A 17,601-nucleotide genomic window follows, 5' to 3' on the forward strand; every position below is an offset into this window, starting at 1 on the left:
GGCTCATTAGCTCAGTTGGTTAGAGCGTCGTGCTAATAACGCAAAGGTCTCAGGTTTGAGACCTGCATGGGCCATTGATTGTTTTATTTTTGGTTAAATCTAAAATCATTTGAGAAACATACCTAGTAGCTTAATTTCTATAATATTTTTTATTTCTCCTTGTTCAAATATATCATATAAATTACTTTACAAAAAGAAGTATATGATAGAAAAATGTTCACACGCAATCGTTGTGCTGATGGTTGTCTTTGAAGGCATGCATCGCCTTGTAAAATATTTCTCATGGTTAAACCCTGGCAAATTAAGGTTTCTCTTTATTTTTCCATATATAAACCGCGGCTAACCTAAATAGGACTTCTAAAAATTTAACACAGTCATGATTATGCTTATAGGTATCTAAAAACTAATTCCATCATATGAATATTCTTAAATTTCATTTCCTTTTGTTGGTTTATATGGTCACAATTGATACACCATGACCGAGCAACCCTATATTTAATTCAGAAAAGATTTAAGAAGAACAATTATTGCTAGCTCAAGAAAGAAGTACCTATACGAAGGATGTGATAATTTGTTATGTACACTAGGAAATACATACTCCCTCCGACCTTATTTCTCAGAAAAAAATCTTCTAATATGTTTAGTCTTAAATATAAGTCAGTGACAAAGAAAATCTAGGCACGTTTAAATCTTTTAATAAAAAAAATTAATCTTGCACTAGTTACTTAATACTACCTCTTTTTTTTATTAGAAGTCGTTTTGACATTTTCGTTTATATTAAAAAAATGTAATCGTTGTTGTATGATAAAGAGAAATTATGAAATATTATAAAATTATCTTTTATTAATGGTATTATAAAGATAAACTTAAAGAAAGGGAAGAAGAGAGATAATAAATTCTCAAGCGTATAATAAGAAAAATAATATTAATGATTTCTTGGTATTATGAAATGACTTATAATTTGGTACATTTATTTTCTCAAAGCGACTTATAATAAAAAAAATAGAGGGAGTATTGTTAGGGGATGACAGTTTAATTAAGGGTAAATTAGTAATTATGTTTATTCTTGTTAGTGGAATCAAGAAAATTAAATATATTAACTTCCATTCTTAATAAACGTGAAAGTTGTCTTTTCTTTGTTTATAATTATGGCCGAAGTACTATTTGATTAGGATGAACAATGTTATTATGATATAATAATTAGCGGCCGTACATGAAAGAAGGTCTTTATAGGCTATCACATGGCCAACCAAGAACATGATTTGATCAACCCTTCAAAAAAGTCAATGACTAGAAAATGGTCATTTGAATATGTTTTTATTATCATTTCCTCAAGAGAATGACATAATAAAATGAATTGTATAATTAGTGTTTCTTATGTTATGTCTTCATCAGATTCATTCATTAATATGATGACCCTTCTTATCCGTCTCATTGAACTTTACAAAAGGTAATGTGTCATACCCCGATTTTGGTCCTGAATTTTTTTTTTTTTTTGCACTTGGCCTAAAGTTCATTTGCATACATTCATGACCAAAGGCAACCGACCATTCCCAAATCCATATTTTTGTTACACATTGGTCATTGTCTAGGCCTTTTTGATCATGGTGTTTTTGATTATAAAATGGATTTTAATTATTTGACTTTTTTTAATTTAATTTTCAATTTGATTTTAATTTCGAATTAAGTTTAATTCCAAAGCTCAATTTAATCTTAATTGTTTATTTTACTAATGATTCAAACTCTAATTGATTTTAATTTTCAAATAAATGTTAGAATTGATATCAAAGTAATTTTAACAAATTATGGATTAATTTGATTTTAATTTGGTTTTACTAATTTTTTATTATTTAAATTGATATTTAAATTAGTCTTGGATTATTTCTAAAAATCCATTTTATAACCAAACATGATCCATTTTCCATTCATAGTTCATCTCAAATCAAAATAGCACATACACACATTTCATAACATTTAGCTTTCAAACAGTTCCAAACTCATTTTCATACATACATTTTCATGTCCAATTACATTCAATTACCATTGCATATCCATTTCCATTTCCAAATTCATTGCTAAAATCCATATCCATTTCCACAAGCTAGAAAGTCATGCTCCAAATTACAACATTTTCTCACAAGTACATCATATTACATAAATCCTACAAGTACAATCCTAATGAACAATGAACAAATGAGAAATATATTGTTCATAATATGTGTTAGGAGAAGAGACTTCATAAATTTTATTTACAAGTGAGTGTTCCATGACAGCAACTTGTTTGACATAGTAACCGTTAGTTGCGGTAACTGCACAAACCTATGGTCTGTCAACATGGCTGCAGCGTTTCAGTCACTTTCATGGCAAGATATTCAGGCGCCTAGCCACTGCATGAATCCAGAGTACAGGATCCGAACCACCGGCAGCCTTTCCAAATGCAACAACAGGATTGCAATGCGCCACCACACCTAACAGGAACAGAAACAAAGATGAATAATAATTGACGGCATTAAAGAACTATGCAAAAGCAGCAAAAGCAATTCTGTTACCGCAAGGAACATCTTCAACAGTCCAGCCAGTTATACAAAATGCTATGGACATATTCACATCATCCGGAACAGCTCAGGCAAGTTTTACTGTGATTCATCAAACAAGTTTTGGTGTGATTCATTAAACATATTTTGGTGTGGATGGTATTGGAGGAGAAGAGCTACTCTCATATCATACACGCTTCATCAAAATATATGAAAATTCAAACTGGTTCATGATAACGATGGTATTCTAAACGGTAATTAACTGATCAATCAAAGAATTCAGAGCCGGCTTTTCCTGCCAAGAGATTAGTACAATGCAATGCAAACAAAGTGAAGTCATACAAAATGCTGGGTGTTGCTGGACATGCTTGGCATTATTTTGTACTTGGAGGAGATTTTCCTGTTGTAGGGAAAGTGAAATTTGATATCGTTGTTGTGTCTCTGCTGTTGCCGTTTGAATAACCTGCAAAAATTAAACCAAATCACATTGGTCACTATCAAAACTACACATCAACACTTTCATTCATATTGCTATCTAACAACACTTACTGCCCTGTCTTGTATTGTGTTGTGTCCCTGACAAACCCACCAAAAATACAACCTGAACTAGTTCTGCATACCGCCAACTCAACTCTCGGGACCTTTATAAATTAATAAAGGATTCTGGAAGTGGAAATTTATTTGTTCACTACCTTACTGAAAAAGAAGTGCTTCTAAAGGTTGATATGGGCAAGCTTGCACGATCTCTTCCATTGCACCTTACTACAAGCCTTTTCAAAAAAAACGGCATCGACGCTATTGTTGTTGTCACCAACGGAGAGGTACTGAGAATCGGAGAATCTCCTTCAGCAGTTGCTGCATGGATTAATAAAAATGTAGTTGCTTATGTACCATCCACCAATATCACGGCAGCAGGTTTATTGACAAGGTCAAGCTTTCTCGCAAGCGCCGACCTCTGCTAAGTTGAACAAGATAACAAGTGTGTTACGGTTAGAAAAGGATCACTTTGAACGTGCAGATGCACATGATTTGAATGGAAATTCTACAGCTGCCTATGAGTGCTACCATAAGGCTGTTGATATTCCTTACCTGTGATGGCGCGAGAACTAATTCAGTCGACCATCAGGCATGTTTCAGTCTTTCTTTAGACAGCAGTCCTGGATAAGTGAAATGCAACTTTTACAAACAACACATAATGCCTAACTGGATGCAAGAACTTCAAAGGAAACATTCGTGGAGAGAAGCAGATGTTGCAAGAACAATACAAGCATGCATCAAGGGACCGGTTGCACGGTACAGGTTCTAAGGATGTAGCTCCCAAGAATATGGCATACCCAAAATCCTGCATAAAACCAATTGCAACAGTTCTACATAAGTTCACCAATCTGTAACACACACGAAAGGCTTGAGTCAAGATCAAGAACTCACCATTTCGTTAAACTCCGGTGGTTCTGAAGAATCTTGCATTAACCAGTTGTATATCCGTAAATGCTTCCGTGAACACCTCCATTTCTTAGCTGCACAGTGCAGTGTATCACCTGCCCGTCTATTATCTAAGTTTTTCACAGATGAAGGTGTTCCTACTGCAGTTCAGGTTGAAAGTCTTCAGTGCTATGCATTTCTATGTAGTCTGTCACAAGACAAATGGCAAACTGAACTTTTGGGCCGAATTTCCTTCTATTCTTGTTCCATTGGCTGGTGATGATCAGACTCTTCAGGAATTCCTGCATAATAAATCATGTAGGTGATTACTATGTTTCTGAGGGTGTTGAGATGCAATGATTAGAGATTGAGTTACTGCAACACAGCCTGCAGATTTACCAGTTTTGAAAACTAAGAAACTTAGTTGAACTTACCATTTCAAGAAGCTTAGAGAAGGAACCACAACGTTGTACCTTACTGATTGGCTGCAACTCAAACATCTGGAGAAGCTGGCAAGAAATGGTTCCAGGGGACTGCTGATGCTGTGAGGCAATTTCTATGGGTTTTTGAGGACGCCAAGACCAAGAATGTTGAGCATATATTGATACTTTCCGGGAATCATCTTTACCGAATGAACTATATGAATTTTATACAGAAACACATTGACACAAATGCTGATATCACAGTTTCGTGTCTTCCCAAGGACGACAGTCGAGCATCAGATCATGGGTTGATGAAAATTGATGGAACGGGACGGATTATACAGTTTGCGGAAAAACCTAAAGGATAGAAATGAAAACAAGTGCTAAGGGTTGAAGTGCATATATACTCCATTGATGAGACTTGGACACATCCACGACAAATTCAGTAGATTCGGTTTCATCTTCTGGAGCATAGGATGGACTGTTCATATGGTGAGGTTGAGACTTCAACAGAAGATTCTCTGAGAAGTTGGCCAATTCTTGAATGCAGGATGCACTGAAAACGTCTATAGCCACAACTGGAACTCCGAGGAAATCTGAGAGTTTTTGAGTTGCTTTCACCACACCAATTGAATCAATTCCATAGGTTGACATGTTGTCTGTGACAGAGATTTTGCTTACCGAGATTCCAGCCTGCTCAGAAATAAGCTTTTTCAAGAATTCCAGAATTTCCTTGGTACTGATTCTTGGACTGGTTAAAGGTGTACTATCAGCAGCCACGCCACCATGAGATGCAATTCAGATCCGACGTCAATAAAACCGTGATTGAGCTCCTCACGCTTTCACCATTTCACTGCAGTAACACAAAATTAGTCAAAGCTGTTAAAATTTCAGAAAATATCCCAAATTGGCATTAAGACAAAACAATTGGAGAAAGTGCGTAGGTAGAGTTACCGTTTCCAGATTGTAGTATCAAACAAGATGGACCAAATTCTGAGCATCAAAAGGAGATTACAGAGATACTCTTTTGAACCCCATGTACCAATTCGAAACCCTAACGGCAAAAGATAAATAGAGAGGGCGAATCAGTGAGAAAGGGAAAAAAAATCGGAGGCGGACTAAACCCCACAAAAAGAACCCTAATCCCCAAATCAAAATAAAATCGGTATTGAAAGAGGAGAAGGAAGAAGATTTAAGCTCACCTGATCCGTCGTCGTCGCCGAAGGTGAGATTTCCACTTGATTTCTCTCTTTGAAGCAACGGATTTGCGCTCTCTTTGGCTAACGTTGTTGAGCGTCTGAGTGAGCGAGGTTGAGCGATGGGTGAGCGTTGATGAGCGATTTTGAGAGCAGAGAGAGATTTCGTTTGAGAGAGTTTTGAGGTAGAGAGATTCTGAGATTGAGATTTGGGAGGAGGACGATGAGTTTCGAAATTCGTTTGCGTCCTCCATTTTCATTTCTTTTTTTTATTATTATCATTTGCTCTTTAATTAAACATTATAAGACAGACCATTTAACTCCATTTAAGTGACCCTTTAGTGTTCCCAGTGGACATTAACGTTGGTGTTTAACAATGATTCCATTTTTTTACTATTCCCAACTCACTAGCCTCTAGAACCCAACAGCCAGGCGGCTGGGTTTAATTATGGTAGTCCAACAGAATTTTTTTTTTATTAGTTTTTTTATTTTAATTCTAATTTTTAATCTATCTTGGTTTATTTATCCAAATTAGCATTAAAATAATAACTAGTCATAAGTGGCCTGGTGGAGAGGGGTGGTTTCTATGGTCTTTAGTGGAGTGGGTTCGATACCCATGTGTAGTATTTTATTTCTTTTAACATTTTTTTATGTTTATGTTTTATTATATTCGTAGTTTCATTATCATAACATAGATTTGTTTTCTTTTAATTTCATCATTCATTCAAAGTCGCTTTAAACTTTTAAAATCATTTTTCTCGATTCAATGTCGAGCCCATTTCCACACCCTTGTAAGTCGATTGCTTTTAAGCATCGCCATCAACCTCACATAGCTTACTCTTGGGCTTTCTTACAATGAGCCGGTTCCCTTGCACTTACACTCATACATTGCATTATTGGTTGTTTGGGCCCGATTTAATTATTTCATGATTTTTGAATCCCCATTTGACAAAATGTACCCCACTCCCCCGATGTGTAATAGTTTTGTACTGTTTTATTTCTTTATTTGCTTGACTGTTTAGTTAGATACTAACACAAGAATAAAATCAACCATTTCAAACCCTTTCTCGATCAAAATCCAAAATACTTAATTCTGATCTTAACCTCTTTCAATAAAGATGGAAATGGAACATGGTGTATACCGTGCACTCCTGAGGCTAGGATTCGAGATGTATATCTCGCTCATCCAAGTTCTCGCCATCACTCAAAATACATCCAACCGATCAAACTCTTTTCTCGCCGTCGTGCGACTAATCAAAAACCTTTTCATAAATGAAAGGTATATTGTCTTAAGTGATACAAAACAATGTTTCGGCCACGATTGTTGAGTAGAGATAAATGACGTTTTTCCGAATGTAGATCTATAAATCCGTTCGATGTGTGGTGTGCGTCCACTCCTCATCTGTTTTGGGTAAAATAATGTTTTCGTTGACTAATACAATATAGCTTTCGCTAAAATCGACCAACAACCAAACATTTTTCTACCCAGAACTACGTAAGCCTTGATTTCTCTTTTGAGATACGTAGGAGCAGGATTCGTAAATCTTGTCAGGCCCACTAATAAAAAAACTTAGGTTTAGTCCTTCGTCCAAAAATCCAAAAATATTCTTCTCTCTTATATTCTTTCTTTTCCCACCTAATAAACTGAAAAGCCTAACATTTCAAACTAACATTAACACACACAACTGACCTAATGGTTCCCGTTGAGTACAACGGACGTGAGGGGTGCTAATACCTTCCCCTTGCGTAATCGACTCCCGAACCCTGATTTGGTTGCGACCACCATATCTTATCCTTTCTTTTATCTTGGGTTTTATCGATATTTCCCCTTTCCTTTTTAGGAATAAATAAAGTTCGGTGGCGACTCTGTTCAGTCCATCATTGCGAGCGTGCGATCGCGCTTCGCTTTGAAGTCGTATCCCCATTTTTCGAGGTGCGACAGATGGCGACTCTGCTGGGGATGGCTCCCAATCCCTAAGTGAGTCAAGCCTAGTTAGGACGTTTGTGTGCCTTTGTTTTTTTAATTTTGTGGCTTTTCCCTTATTTGTTGCTTTTTTAATATCTTTATTGTTATATTGATATATTTGTTGTATATTGGTTCCAATGTGTTGGATACTTGGATTTTGATTGCAAACTGTAACACCTCAAAATTTGCCCTCCTCTCTTGGGACTAGCTTAACATATTGCATTGCATTTTTTAGGTCATTAGTCATTGCATCTTTGCATATTGTATGGCTACATTGAGCAAGTCATCCTCCTAGGTCTTGATCAGAAGATAAAGAGGTTAAGAGATGCAAGCTGAGGGTTTCATTGAATGGATCACTGATCATCTGAGGGTTTGTGCCTCAAATTAGGGTTTCTTGGTTCTTCAAGGAGATTGATCATCATCTTGGTTAAAATGGTACATCATCATCATCATGGTCTTGTCATCACCAAGGGGTTCATTGTGCTTGATCAGTTCCTTGGGATTAGGGTTTTGACCTCTGGTCAACCCTAATCAATTGTATTATGCCAATCAGGGCTTGTTAAGGAGATGAGGTCTTCATTGAGATGAGGGATCATCGTATGGTTTCATTGAGCTTATGGAAGCTAGGGTTTCATGTTTGAGTCATGTCATCAGAAGTTTAAGGCTTAATTTCATCTATGCATAGCCAATTCATCTATCAGTCAACGAAAGTCAACCAAAGGTCAACTGATGGATTTGGAGGTGGGAGAGGGTTAGAGACACTTCATTCATGTCCAAACAAGTTTCATTTGACATTTCAAACATCAACATTGAAGAAAATAAAGTCAGATGAAAACTTTCCAAAAATAAAAAGTGACTTGTAATTCAAAATTGCCAAAAATGGAAAGGTCTTCTCCTCAAAATTACATGTCCAAAAATGCTTCAAATGAAATTTTGTCCAACATGAAAGTTGAAGATCTTGCTCTTACCTTTCCAAAAAGTCCAAGAACATGCATTTCTCATTTGTGGTTGGCAAGTTATGATCAAATCATTGTCCATGGAAGTTGAATTTCAAAAGTGCATAACTTTTGAACCAAATGGCCAAATCATGTGGTTCTTTTTGGAGCAATTTTCTCTTGATGTCCTCTATCATAATCATGCATCACATTTCATTAAAACTCATCACAAAAAAGTGCATTTTTCACTTGAACTTAATTTGAAAATTGGAGGGAAAAAGAGGAATTTGAAAACTAAGCCTTGGCTTCACATAATTCCACTTGCATTTGCCTCCAAAGTGATTTTCTGAAGTGAATTGAAGCTAAAACCTGCACTGTTACATTGAATCACATGTGAAGGGTGAATTGGCCAATTTGCTAATGTGCACAAAACTTGACATCACTTAATCTTTAGCATTAACACTAATCATGATTAGCAACATGCTTAACAACACATATAAAAGCTAAATCATAACTGTTTCATTGATAATCATAACAGAATTGAGATCTAGATCTAGAAATCCAAAAATTCTTCAACTTCTTCTCTCAACTTTTCTCCATTTTTCTGCATAAACATTGCCTTTGCTTTGACCAATCCTTCATCCATGTGCATAATTGAGTTGAATTGAAGCAAGACAACAAGGTTTTTGAGCAGATTCAAGGACTGTTGCAAGTGTGTTCATCAATGGCAATTCGAGTTTTCAGCTAGATCGTGCCAATTCAACTCTCAAGCATTCATCCAAAGCTTCATACAAGAGTGTTAGAGCTTCTGTTTTTGCTTGCCAAGGCCTGGAAACATCGATTTCATTTCTGCACTTCAAAGAAGGTTAGATTTCGACTTGCTTAATTCTTGAAATCAATGGATGCTTTTGGTAGATCTTTGAGTGTAGGTCATGCTGCAATTTGAATCGTTAAATTTCGTTGAGAAACAAGGAAGTTATGTTGATTAGAAGTTTCATGCATGAATATGTTTCCCTTCGTATCTCTTGATCCAGGAAGAATTAGGTCTTAATGATTTGTGATTCGTGTTGTTGGTTGAAAGAGGAACACGGTGATATAAAGTTTGTTAAAATCTGGTACAAAAGTTCTTGAGCTAGGGTTTAGGATGAACACGCGATGAACATTTGATTTTTTCGTTTCCAGATGCGTTTGATCTGGTTCAGCGCTATTTTGCATGGCTTTAGGTGTTATCCCTGCATGTAGTGGACCACGTGTCCACTCACTCGACTGTAGCGCGCCTCTATTCAAAACCACACATGCTTCGATCCTTGGCGAGGACACTTCCATTTGGCCTTTTGCATTTTTATTCTTTATGCCATGCCATGTTCATACCATACTTCCATGTGCTTTTTTTATTTTTTCTCCAATTGAAAAATTCATAACTCCTAAAATAATTGTCCAAATCACATGAGATTTTTTCCATTGTGTTCATCATGATCTCTAGAATTTAATGAATATTTTTCCAAAAATTGTGCACTGTTGGATTTTTATTTTGCTTAGGGATTGTGTATGTGTATGTTTTCATGACCTATCTTGCCATATCCTTCATGAAATGATGAGATTCTATCCAAAATTCTTGAAACTTTGTGTGCTTGAAATAGACATCTCAATGAACAATTTGGTATAGAGTTTGTGATTTTTGCTTTCCTGGTTGATGAGATATGAGTTGTTTAATGTAGGTGTGACAATTTGTGTCACACCATTTCTTGTACAATTTGTGGAATTTCTTTACCTTTCCATATGAACTCAAAATGACTTGAATTTTTGCATGTTGATACTTCTGGATGTTAGGTTCACTCATGAAATTTTGTGGATTTTTTGGATGCATTTCCAATTTTTTTGAGAATTTCTCTTCTGTTTGACCAATTGTGGACCTTTTGTGAGTCATGATCTTAAATGATTTGTGAAATTCTTGATATGTATCACATGAACTTGAAATTTTGTGGAGTGATTCTAGACACCTTGAAGTTTGCCATGGCTTTGGTTTGAGTCATTTATCATGTGTAGATTCTGTTTTGTACTTGCTTGAAGTTGATGCATGATTTTGTGCCTTGTATGAGCTTGTTTTTACTTGCCTTGTCTTATGGATTTTATTTAACATTCTTCCACTTGTCCAAATGACCTGAATTTTGGTATGATGATCATGTAATGAGTGCTGTTTAGCCATGATTTTTCTTGGGATTTATTGAATTGTTTTTGAGTTAAAATGGATTGTTTCATTCTATTTGTTGTGTGAAATGAAATTGGTTGATGATATGAATATGAGACCACTTGGATTTGTTTCTTATTTGATTGAACTTGATTTTTGATAATTTTTATGTTCTGTTTTGGTTTATTTCTCCCATTTTGACCCTAGGCCTTGTCCTAGTGGTTAGTGCTTAATGTTTGAGCTTTGTTTCAGGTCAAAGAGCACAATTGCTTATACTTGATGATGTGCACTCAATTGGAGTTGGTCCATTGCTTGTTTATGGCTAACCTTGAGCTTGTTTTGTAGGCTTTGAGACTTGTACTTAGGCCTTGTGGATTGCACCTTTGTGCATTGCTTTGCTTGTTTGTCTGTTTACGTACAGTTGACTGTTGACCATTAGCTTATCTGTTTGACTGTTTGAGCTGTGTACTGATTATGTTAGATTGATTTCAGGTACATTAGTTGCTATAGTTCATTGTGAACTTGCTTTTGCTGTTGCTTGGTTGCTTAACCAATTGAGGTATAGCATCACTAACTTCATGTAGTCTGGAAGACCTGGCCTGTTATTTGGTCAGGCACCTGTCTGAAGTCCTCCTTAAGAGGCAATGCTTGTGATTGTTTATTTTTGTCCCCAAGCAGGAAAAGACCTTGAATAAGGCAATTGGCAGATACAAGAGATGTGCAATCCATCTCCTGCTATTCAGTCGAGTCATCCCTTTGCTCACACAACTGGTGTTGATGCAGTGTGGATAGTAACCCAAGATCCTTGTACAGTTGTACAGTTGAGTCAGTGTCATAAGTGTAGAAGGGTTCCCACTTTCTGAACCCACACTTCATTTGTCTAAATCTCTCCCTGGTCAGGGATCAGAGCTGTGAGGCACACCCCTCACTTCCTATTTCATCTGATTCACCCTAACTCATATTTTTAGGGTTAAGAGCTAACATCACCTGATACAGTTGGCTTGCTTTTGCAGCCTAACCCTTGTATGAGCCCACCTTTGTCAGTATATAGTATGTGCTAATTGTGTATGTTTGCTTTGTTTTGAATGTGCTCACATGCTTTGCTTTGCCTGGTTAGGATTAGCTTGCAGCCTGTGCAAGTAGATAGAAAACTCAACCTAGGACCATTGTGGAATACATGATAACTATTAGGCTCGAGTCAGTCTCCCTTCTAGTTGGTCATTTCCCAGTCTCTGGTTAGGAGAAAGTTTCTCTCCTGTTAAGGGGAACTACGTTGCCCTGATCCTCATACCAGATGAGTTACGTAGGCAGGAGGTCGTGCGAGATCTCTCCGGGCACCCTTTTCTTTTTTGAGTGTGTTGTGCTTGCCAGCTATCAGGCTCGAGTTCCCGACTCCCTGTTAGTCTGTGTGTTCACCCTTTTTCCTTTTTGTGTGTGTTTGCTTGACAGTTGCTAGGCTCGAGTGCCAGACTCCTTAGTAACTTGTTGTTTGTTATCTTCTTGTGTGTGTTAGGAGACGGATGTAAGCCCAGCGATTGGTATTCTGTATCCTATTGTTGTGTGCTTGGTGTCTGACGTAAGTCCAGCGATTGGAAGTCGGTTTCCTGTGTGGGTTTGTTCGGTTCGGAGTCCGATGTAAGTCCAGCAATTGGCATTCGGATCCCATGTTTTCCTGTTTGTATGTTTGTTTTGACGTCTCAGCGTCTGTGCGTGTGTTTGTTTCGGCGTGCGTGAGCCGAACTACGGTAGCTCTGATTCTCATTCCAGATGAGATACGTAGGCATAGGATGCGATATCCTAGCGAGCCCTTTCCCCTCTTCTCCCACCTGTGTTGTTTTCAGTGTGTGTGTGCATTCTTTGAGCAGTTTTGAGCAACCTTTCTTCTATCTTTTTGAGCGTGGATCCCGTCGAGTACGACGGATGCGTAGGGGTGCTAATACCTTCCCTTCGCATAACCGACTCCCAATCCCATCTCTCTTTGGTCGCGAGACCATGTCTTTTCTAGGTTTACTTCGAGCGTTTCCTTTCCCTCTTTTGGGATAAATAACGCATGGTGGCGGCTCTGTGTTGTTTTGTTTTAGCCCGCCGGTTGTTTTTCGCGGATGCGACAGCTGGCGACTCTGCTGGGGACACAAGAAGTTGACCTTTCTGCTGGTCCATCTTCCCTAAGCGAGTCTCTCCTAGCGTTCTAGGATAGTTTAGGTTGCTTGTGTTGCTCTATTTATTGCATTATTCTGTTGTGTATATATTTGCATGCATCATACTATCATGTGGCTGTCCTCTGTACAGGTGGTTCCTCTGTTTTGGGGTGGGTGTTCTGAGTGGGGCTAAAACCCAGGCCCGAGTATACACCTAGGATTAGTGTGGTCTCATGTTGCTTCCTTCATGTTAGGTCAACATGTGTTTGGCAACGTGATGTACCACAAGCCGGACGAGGTTCTTTTGAGAGTGCTTTTCCTTTGTGGAGTATCCACTTTGGTTGAGTCACCTCTTTTGGACTATTGACTTCGGTGACCGATCTTTCCCGGATCTTTGGTTTAGACGATCTTAAGGGAGCTGCAACGGCACACCCGAAAGGGCAAACCCGTTGAGTATCTATTCCCGATTGTCGAGACTATTATCCGCCTTAGGATGACCTGATTAGAATTTACCTGTGAGGGGAGGGTGATTCTTACAGATGCATGTTCAGATGGTGACTTTGATGGTGACTATTGGTTCCGCTGATCAGAGTCCTGTTTATAAGTCGGATTTATGGACATTTATTTCTCAGACGCCGGAGTGTTGTCCGTGTTATTTATCAGTGGGGATCCGTTTATTTCAGGATTCCCCGGGCCGATTCAGAGATTGTTGTGGTTGTCTGTTCAGAGATTGTCTGGTGATGATGGTGATGTATCATTCCGTTCCGTTTATTTCGGAACCCCAAGTCAGATTTGTGGTTGCTCAGTACCTCAGATGGTTGAGATCAATTCAGAGGCCGTAACTCAGTGCAGTAAATGTTCAGATGACTTGGAGGATGGCACAGTGCATTGCATTCACGCATCAGCATCATCCACATTTTGCATTCATCGGCATCTAACTCATGTCTATCCATACTCAGGGTACATTCTCGATTGAGATTCTGGTTGAGAGACATCCTGATGTCAGAATGTTATTGTCGAATTTTTTATCTGTCTCGATGAAGCCAGAATCGAAGGAAAGAGTGTTCCTCATATGGATAAACATTGCATTCATGCGTGAGTCATAATAACCTGTCTTCTGTTTTGCAGGTGTCAGTTTCTAACGTATTTGGGTTTACTCAGGAATCATTGCCCGCGCACGCCGAATCATTCCCTTGCACACAACCCGTCCGCACAGATACCCTACTAGGCGCAACAGACCCAAACTGATGGATACTTCCAACGCAGACATTCTCGAGCTGAAAGAGAAGATGGGAGAGCTGATCAATGTCATGCAAGAGTTCGCCTTGGGGCAGAAAGCAATTGCCGAGAAGGTGGGGAGGATTGAAGACTGGCTAAAGAAGGGGAAAATACAAGGAAACGCTTCGTCGTCTGGATCGAAGAAATCCTTTGGTAATGGTCAGCATAAGAAGGAGGATGGAGCGAGTGATGTGTATGCCCAGAGAGGATACGGTGGGGATCATTACTACCAGCACACTGCTGCGGTAACGATTCCTGCTGGTAATCAATCTGTACCACGGCAGCCTCAGTTCCCTCAACAGAGAACACAGAAAGCTGGGTGCCAAGTGAGAAGAAGGACGACATATCGTCATTTTAATAAGCCGCCCGTGACTTATGCCTCTCTGTTTAAAAGGTTGAAGGATCTTGGGTTGGTGCAGCCAAGGACATTGGTTCCAGTGAGACCGGATCAGAGGCTTGCAAGTTATGATGAGAATGTCAGGTGCGAGTTCCATGCTGGTGCACCTGGACATCACATTGAGGGGTGTAAAGCTTTTAAGCATGTCGTCCAGGATCTGGTAGACTCCAAGGCCATCAATTTTGCACCATCACCGAATGTTAATGCTAATCCCATGCCGGCGCATGGTCAGGCGATGGTGGGTGCAATTGCTGAAAATTCGGATCACGCCTTTGCGGTAGGTGAAGAGACTGGCAGTGACCGCGAGCTGGAGTCGTGGATAAAATCGTGCGTACCAGGGAACTGGAAGGCCTAAAAAGATCATCACTGTCACTCTGCTCGAAGAGTAATATTTTCCTGTTTTCAGTTTTATGTGCATGAAAGCCATACGTTTTGCCCGAAACGTAATGGTTCATTGTAAGGGCCACCTCATGTTTCATTTTGCAACATTTTCCATCATAAATAAATGGATGTTTTTCAATTAAAAGCGGTGTTCCCTGTTTTTCATTTATTTTTACAGTTTAAAAAACAAATAAAAAATGGCAATGTTTGTTTTCATTTTCTTTCCTTGTGTTTTGTCTCGTTCCGATCTTGGTATTCTCTTGATCTCGTTGATAACAATTTGGTTACACCTCATATGACTTCGACAATCCGATCTATCATGCCGAAGAAGAAGGCGAAGAAGATTGTGATCTGCTGGAATTAGCCAGGTTGTTGAAACAAGAGGAGAAGGTGATTCAGCTGCACGAAGGGCAAGTTGAGCTTGTTAACCTGTATACGACCGAGGTCAGAAAGGAAATGAAAATTGGGGCCGCTTCAGAGGCAAGTCGAGAGCAGAATGGTAGCCCTGTTGAAAGAGCATGTGGATACCTTCGCCTGGCCGTGTCAGGATATGCCAGGTCGAGTACCAATGTCGTTGTGCACAAGCTACCATGGAGAGAAGACTGTCCTCTAGAGAAGCAGAACGCCAGTGCCACGTATCAGAGTGACTTTGTTTCATGATATGATTCATCATGAAATCGAATGATATGTTGATGACATGATAGCAAAGTCCCAAACAGAAGAGGGGCATCTGGCGGACCGGGGCCAGTCGTTTAACTGGTTGAGACAATTCAAACTGAGGTTGAGTTTAAATAAGTGCACTTTCAGAGTGCGGTCCGGTAAGATGCTGGGGTTCATTGTAAGAGAGGAATCGAGGTTGATCCTGCTAAAAAAAACAAGAAGTGCCTAAACCGAGAACAGAAAAAGAGGTTCGTGGTCTACTAGGTAGATTGAACTACATGTCATGGTTCACATCTCCTCTAACAGTCACGTGTGAACCCATACTCAAGCTGTTGAAAGAAAAAGAGATCAAACGGTCAGGTGAAATAATGATTGCCAAGGGGCATTGAGAAATAAAAGAATGAGTTGCAGGAGCCTCTGATTCTGACGTCTCCCTGTGGAGGGACGACCATCAATTCTGTACTTGACGGCCTTCGAGGGGTCTACGAGGTGTATTGGGTCAGCATGACGAGTCTTGTCGAAAAGAGCATGCAATTTACCTTAGCAAAAAGTTTACCGACTGTGAAACAATACATTCACTGCTCGAGAAAACTTGTTGTACTTTGGCATAGGCTGCTCGTCGACTGAGACAGTATATGCTGGTTCATACCACTTTGTGGATTTCAAGATGGATCTGATCAAGTACATATATGGGAAGTCAGCATCGACCGGACGGGTTGCAAGATGGCAAGTGATTCTGACCGAATGTGATATACCGTACACCGCTCAGAAGGCGATGGAGGGGAGTGTATTGTCTGGTTACCTCGCCTAACAACCTGTGGAGGAGTGTCAACCGATGATGTTTGAGTCCCTGATGAGGACATCGAGGTCCTCAAATCGAAGGATTGTGAGGAACCGATCCCGGAGGAGGGGCTTGACCCTGAATCCGAACGGGTTCTGATGTCTGATGGGGTTAATGTGGATGAGTTAGTATCATTTTGGTCACGCCAAAAAAGATCCCACATTCCTTTTGTTGCCCGGATAACATTTGAATGCACCAGCAAGGGTGGCTGAGTACGAAGCTTGTATACTGGGTATCGATCTCCGGTGCATACATCTACTGGGGCAACGCCTTTCTCGTTGGTATATGGAATGGAAGTCGTGCTACCGGTTGAGGTGCAAATTCCCTCTTTGAGAGTCCTGATGGACGTGAAATTGCAAGAGGCGGAATGGGTAAGGACCCGGTACGAAGAGTTGAGCCTGATTGAAGAAAAGAGGCTGGCGACCATCTGTCATGGGCAGTTGTACCAGCAACGGATGAAGCGTGCTTTTGACAGAAAGGTACGACCTCGTGTGTATCACGTAGGTGATATGGTACTGAAAAGGATCCTTCCTCCTCAAAACGATCGTAGGGGCAAGTGGACACCCAATTATGAAGGTCCATTCGTGGTCAAGAAGGTTTTCTCTGGCGGAGCCTTGTTGTTAACGACCATGGATGGCGAGGATTTTCCATCCCCTGTGAATGCAGACGCAGTTAAAAAATACTTCGTATAAAGAGACCCGCTGGACAAAAAGAATAAAATAGTCTAGGCAAAAATGGGCATCCCGGCTGTAGCACCTCAAATTTGCACCTACCATTATACATACATTTTCATATTAGGTCATAGCATATCATGATCCATTGCATAGCATTTGCATTGTCCCTCAGTTGCCTCAAGAGCAAGCAATCAAGAATTAGGTCAAACTAATCTCCTGGTCAGTCAACCAATCAAGCAAAGGTATTTCTCATTGAACCAAGACCTTGGGGTTTGTCCAACAAGTTCACATGGCTTGGAGGTCTGTTTGAAGTATTTTGGTCAAGGGTTGAGGGCTCAGAGGTCAGCAGTTCATACACAGACAGTCAAAAAACCTAAAAAAGGTCAACTGTCAGTCAAAGCAGTGGATGGTGGTCATTCTTGTGGAATTTGGGAACCATGATCAATAATCAAGAGTTCATACAACTTGGGACATCATTTGAAGTCAAGTCCTCAAGGAATTAGGGTTTGGAAGTCATCAGTCAATGCATAATCAGTCAGAAACCCTAAAAGTCAACTGTTGGTCAACTG

At 39.5% G+C, this 17,601-nt stretch overlaps 1 non-coding gene across 1 annotated transcript; it reads left to right on the top strand.

Moving 5' to 3' along the window:
- On the top strand, positions 1 to 74 carry TRNAI-AAU (transfer RNA isoleucine (anticodon AAU)). The gene has a single exon. It is a non-coding gene; the product is annotated as a tRNA-Ile (tRNA).
- Positions 75 to 17,601: the final 17,527 nt, after the last annotated feature.

Source organism: Lathyrus oleraceus, chromosome 7 (genome assembly GCF_024323335.1).
Source record: "Lathyrus oleraceus cultivar Zhongwan6 chromosome 7, CAAS_Psat_ZW6_1.0, whole genome shotgun sequence".
In the NCBI taxonomy this organism is placed as follows: Eukaryota; Viridiplantae; Streptophyta; class Magnoliopsida; order Fabales; family Fabaceae; genus Lathyrus; species Lathyrus oleraceus.